The following is a 6,000-nucleotide window of genomic DNA, read 5'->3' on the forward strand; positions in this document are numbered from 1 at the left end:
GCCGAGGTATGTCGAATTGACAAATAATATATTTCCATTCAAAAGAAAGCATTTGTTGTGATGTAATCTTGGCTAGAGACTGTGCTTCTATCCATTTTGAAAAATAATCAATTCTTACAACCAAGAATTTAACCTACCCTGCTACTGTTGGAAAAGGGCCGAGGATATCTATGCCCCATTGGTTGAATGGCCAGCTTACCTCGGAACAGTGTAGGAGTTTGGCCAGGAGATGTATGATTGGACTGTGTTTCTAGCAGTTGTTACAACTTCTGACTTTAGTTTTACAATCTTGTCGTAGTGTCGGCCAGTATAATCCAGCTCTGAGGATCTTTGAAAATAGGCTTCGGGCTCCGAGGTGTGTACCACAGATTCTTTCATGTGCCTCGGCAAGTGCAAGCTCGGCTTCTGCTCTGCAAAGACACTTTAGTAAAGGACGAGAAAATCCTCGTCTATATAGGAAATTGTTATAAATTGTAAAGAATGAGGCTTGTCTGTGAAAATGTCGAACGTTTTCGACATCGCCTGGCAAGATCCCTGTCTGAAGATACTTTATGTATGGAGTTCTCCAATCTGCTTCCTGTGTTAAACTTAAAATTTCTATGAGTTCAATGCTTGGTTTAAGTAATGTTGACTGATAAAGGGATGACCCGTTTGGTTGAGTACTGCCGAGTTTAGACAGAATGTCAGCTCGGCCATTACTCTCCCGGGGTATGTGCTGCATTTCGTATTTATAAAATTTTGAAAGTAAATTTTGAACGATGTCAAGGTATTTAGAAAGCAAAGGGTCCTTTACTTGGTATAATTTGTTTACTTGCTGGACGATAAGTAAAGAGTCGCAGTATACCTTAAGTTCGGTGATGTTTAGGTCAGCAGCGAGTCTTGGCAATTAGGGCTTTGTATTCACTTTGATTGTTACTTGCTTTGAAAGAAAAATGGAGGGAATGTTCGATGACATTGTCGTGGCTATCATCAAGGATGATACCTGCTCATCGACGTATAAGGACCATTCGATGTAATCTTCGATTTTGTCTGGTACTGAGAACTCGGTGATGAAGTCGGCCAAGAATTGGGACTTGATAGATGTTCGGCCTTCGTACTTGATATCAAATTCCAAAAGTTCCATCGACCATTTTACTAGCCGGCCAGCCAGCTATGGTTTCTGAAGGACTTGCCGTAAAGGATGATCTGTCCGAACATGGATTACATGACTCTGAAAATATGGCCGGAGTCTTCTGGCCGAGAAGACAAGGGCTAGGCCAGCTTCTCAATGCTCAGATATCGAAGCTCGGCATTCTGTAATGTTTTGCTGGTAAAATAGATCGGGAATTGCTGCTTTTCCCTTTCTGCAACGAGAGCAGAGCTTATAGCCCAGTTAGTGACAGATAAATATAAGAATAATGGTTCCCCTGGAAGGGGGGTTTGTAAAATTGGTGGTTTTGAAAGCGTTTCTTTGATAATTGTGAATGCTTGTTCGCAATCATCAGTCCATTGGAAAGCTTTTTTCTTTTTTAAAGTTTGGAAAAAACATAAAGACTTAGAAGCCAGGCATGGTAAGAATCTAAAGAGTGCAGCAAGTCTCCCTGTTAAGCGCTTGACTTCTTTGATGGTTTGTGGGCTTGTCATGTCTAAAACAGCTCGGCATTTTTCTGGATTCGCCTCAATACCTCGGCTGGTGAGCATGAAGCCGAGAAATTTGCCACTCTGGACGCCAAATGCGCACTCCTCAGGATTTAACCGCATGTTGTATTTTCTGATTTGACCGAAGATTTCTGCGAGGTCATCAAGGTGGTTGTTGCCGATCTTTGTCTTGGTGACCATATCGTCGACGTAGACCTCAATGTTCAGGCCGATCTGCTTGGCGAAGACTTTGTCCATTAGGCGTTGATATGTTGCACCTGCATTCTTAAGGCCAAATGACATGACTTTATAACAATAGTTTCCATATTCAGTAATAAAGGCTATCTTATTTTGATCAGACGGATGTATTTGGATCTGGTTGTAGCCAGAATATGCATCCATAAAGCTAAGTTTTTTATAACCAGATGTATTATCAACTAGGCAATCAATAGATGGCAAAGGATATGAATCTTTGGGGCATGCTTTGTTGAGATCGGTGAAATCAACACACATGCGCCATTTACCGTTATGTTTTTTTACCATGACGACATTCGCCAGCCATGTTGTGAATCTGATTTCCTGGATGAAGCCGGCGTTGATGAGCTTCTTGGTTTCTTCCAGGGAGGCTTGTTTTCGGTCGTGGCCGAGGTTCCTCTTTTTCTGTGCTATAGGTCAGACGGATGGATCTAATGCCAACTTGTGGGATATGATGGATGGATCAATGCCTGGCATATCAGTTGGAGTCCAAGCAAACAGATCGGCATTTTGTTGTAAAAATGCTCGGAATGAGGTTTTTTCCTCTGAGGTTAATGTGGAGCCGACGTAAGTGAATTTGTCCGAGCTTTCTGCGAAATAGATTTTATGCAGGTCTTCCGTCGGGGTTGGTCTTTCAAGGGTTCCTGGCCTCGAATCAAGGTCGGCCAGAGCTGGTAGGTCGTCCTTTCTGCCGATGTTGTGAACATGGACTTTTATGTTAGGGTTAGGTCTTTTGAAACTGTTGTTGTAGCATTCCCTAGCCTCTCGGGCATCACTATGAATGGTTGCAATTGTGTTATCCTACAAAGGGAACTTAACACAGAGATGAATTGTAGAGATTATGACGCCGAACCTATTTAGAAAAGGTTGGCCAAGTATCAAATTGTAAGGACTAAAACAGTCAACCACTAAGTATTGAATGTCTGAAGTTTTGGACGAGAGAGAACTCACCGAGTGTGGTTTGTAACCACACAGAGCCCATAACCGGGACTCTCTCACCTGAGAAACCTACCAGGTCTCCAGTGGAAGGTTGGTGGATGTTGCTGCTCAGTTTCATCTTCTGGAATGTGGAGTAAAAGAGAACATCGGCACTGCTCCCAGGGTCTAGTAAAACCTTTTTTACTAGGAGATCTCCGAGCTGCAGGGAAATCACGACCGGGTCGTCTAGATTTGTTACATTAGTGTTGTGGTAGGCTGTTTGGAATGTTATTTGAGGGAAGTGTGAAGGTGTCTACTGTTGAGTTTGATCGGATTCTACGGAAAGCATAGCTCTGTAAGATCACTTTCTCGCCGAGCTTGTGGCTCCTCCACTTGCAAAACCTCCGAAAATACAGTTAATAATACGTCTTGGTTGATCGGGATGGTTGGTATTCGACCGATCTTTATCTCGGCTAAGCTGTGTCGCCGAGCTTTGGTCACTAGAGCGGGGTGCTCGTTGCTATATGTGGCCGCCGATATACTTGTCTATGTGACCTTGCCAAGCTAGTCGCTCCAGAAGGTCTTTGGCGATGACACACTCGTCAGTAGTGTGTCTGTGCTTTTGGTGGAAAGAGCAGTATTTTGATCTGTTCGCGCTTTTTGAATCTGGGTAACTGCCGGCTTTTCTTGGCGGTTTGATCAACTTTGAATTTAAGATCTCCTTGATGATGTCGTCACGCTTGGTGTTGAACTGAGTGTAAGAGTGATATTGCGGAGTTGGTTTGAAGTTTTTCTTGTTGTCTCGTGTTTTGTCGTCGTCTCTATATTGTGGTTTTTCTGTTTTCCGAGCTTGTCAGAATTTCTCGATGTCGATCTGACCTTTAACCTTTTCACATAACTCGGCCATAGTTTTAGGTTTGGCTATAGCAATGGTCTCCTGGAATTTCCATGGTCGGAGTCCGCTTTTTATTGCATGCAGTTCCACCTCGGGATGGAGATCGGGTATACTCATGGCTATCTTCGTGAAGCGCATCATGTAGTCTCTAAGGCTTTCGTGCTGTCCCTGCTTGATTGTGTTCAGGTAATCGGAGTCGTGTAGATAGATGGCCGATCCAGCAAAGTGCTCCTTAAAGGGCTTTAATAAGTCTCTAAAGCGAGAAATAGAACCTGCAGGCAAAGAACAGAACCAATCAAGTGCATAACCATCTAAGTAAGATGGAAAACAACAACATAAAACTTTATCAGATGCACCGTTTACTATCATTATGGAGGTAAACTTTTTGATGTATTTCTTCGGATCACCTAACCCATCATAAGGGGTTAGGGTGGTCGGCAGAGTGAACCTCCTGGGCAAAACGAAATTCATCACCTCGGCCGTGAACGGCCCAGGGGAGCTTTCTAGGTTGTCGTCCTCGTTATCTGGCCGAGCTTCCTCATCATGCTCGGGTTGCTCTTCTTCGTGCCGAGCAGTTTCAGAGACATGCGTCAGCCCTAAATTATGCTCGGCTTCTTCTGTCCGTTCTTGCCGATCGTTATTGTTTTCGATTCGGGTGTTATTCAAATTAGCAATTTTATTTGCCATTCATTGGTTCTCTTCGGCCATGCGCTGGTTGGCTTGCCGTAGCTCGGTCACCATCTGAAGGAGCTCAAATGGTGTGGGTGGAAGTTGTTCAACCATGACTCCAAGCGATAACGTCGAGGCCGATGATATATGGAAGGGATTATATTCTCGGCCCCATGGTGGGCGTCAATTGTTCTTGGACGGGTTGCATATAGATTTCTTCACGCACTTCCGAACCATGATTTACCAACCGGTTATTTTGGATTGATGGGGATCAGCATGTGAGGGTAATGTTTGACGTACATACACGACCAATGCCGCAACATGTGATGGAGTTGTATGCTGCGGTTTGTGACATGGTTGTTGGTAGTCAATCGTCTCCTTCAAGTCCTGAAGTTATCCTTCTCGAGGCCACACCGATCCACTACACCCAGCCGCATGATAGTGCCGACAAGGACGATAGTGAGGGAGATTCAACTTATGTTGCCGGATGCGAGTTGTCTAACAATATAGCTTCTAAACATGAGTATGTGTCGAAGACTCCCACCGGCGGTGTTGGTCGGTTTCTCCTGCCCCTTTTGGCCATTCCTCGACTGTCAGATGTTCCTAATCATTATCAGACGTTGAACTTGAACGCAATGCAGCCCGACGATCTTTTGAATACCGGTGACGGGGAGGATTATAATACGGACGGTGGGGTGGAATTCTGAGTTAGCCATAGATTTAGGAACCGTGAAGCAGTTCTAATGGCAGTGAATAACTACAGTATTCAACGGAATGCGGAGTACAGAATTTTGGAGTCATATAGGCTTAAATACCACTGTCGTTGCAAGCAATTTACCAATAGTTGTCCATGGAGTCTTTGTCTGGCACTACGCTAGAACTTGAATTACTGGTATGTGTTACGATTTGTTTTGGATGCATTAGAGTCTATTGCGTTAATTTTGTGTTTTGCTAAAAATTGACATCCACGAGAAATTTGTAGGGAGGTGCGTAGGTTTGATGGAGCAAATACTTGTCTGGTACCTACCATGTCTCAAGACCATGCTCACCTGGATAGTGATTTGATTTGCAAGGTCGTGTTATCTATGATAAAGACTGACCCGTCGGTGTCTATCCCAGTGTTGCAAAGTGCAGTGCATCAGAGTTACCATTTCAAGTCCAAATCTAGTCTCCCTTATATAAGGCAACAGGGTGTCCGGCGGGGAAAGACTCAGAGTCATATAGGAAATAGTAATCATGGTCTATGTAATTCCCATAACATTTACTTTCGCATATTAATCTCGTATAAACCATTAACTGTTGCTAAACATTACTAAAAATTATAAACCACCTAGATAAACATTTATATTGAATGCAACAGATACCTATTAATTAGACTAACATGTTAATTGAGAGTTACTTATTTTATTTATTTCACTTAACTCACAATTAGTTGCATATTTTATTTATTTAATGTAAGTAACTGATGAGCGGATAATTTATACGCTTTTTGGCATTATTTTTACATATTTTTTAGTATGATTTAGTTAGTTTTTAATATATTTTTATTAGTTTTTAAATAAAAATCACATTTCTGGACTTTACTATGAGTTTGTGTGTTTTTCTATGATTTCAGGTAATTTCTGGCTGAAATTGAGGGACCTGAG

General features: G+C 42.7%; 1 pseudogene; it reads left to right on the top strand.

The window, feature by feature from the left end:
• The first annotated feature begins 4,665 nt into the window (after positions 1–4,665).
• LOC148581935 (uncharacterized) lies at positions 4,666–5,670 on the top strand (annotated as a pseudogene).
• Positions 5,671–6,000: the final 330 nt, after the last annotated feature.

Source organism: Arachis ipaensis, chromosome B10 (genome assembly GCF_059453495.1).
Source record: "Arachis ipaensis isolate K30076 ecotype BB chromosome B10, ASM5945349v1, whole genome shotgun sequence".
NCBI classification, from domain to species: domain Eukaryota; kingdom Viridiplantae; phylum Streptophyta; class Magnoliopsida; order Fabales; family Fabaceae; genus Arachis; species Arachis ipaensis.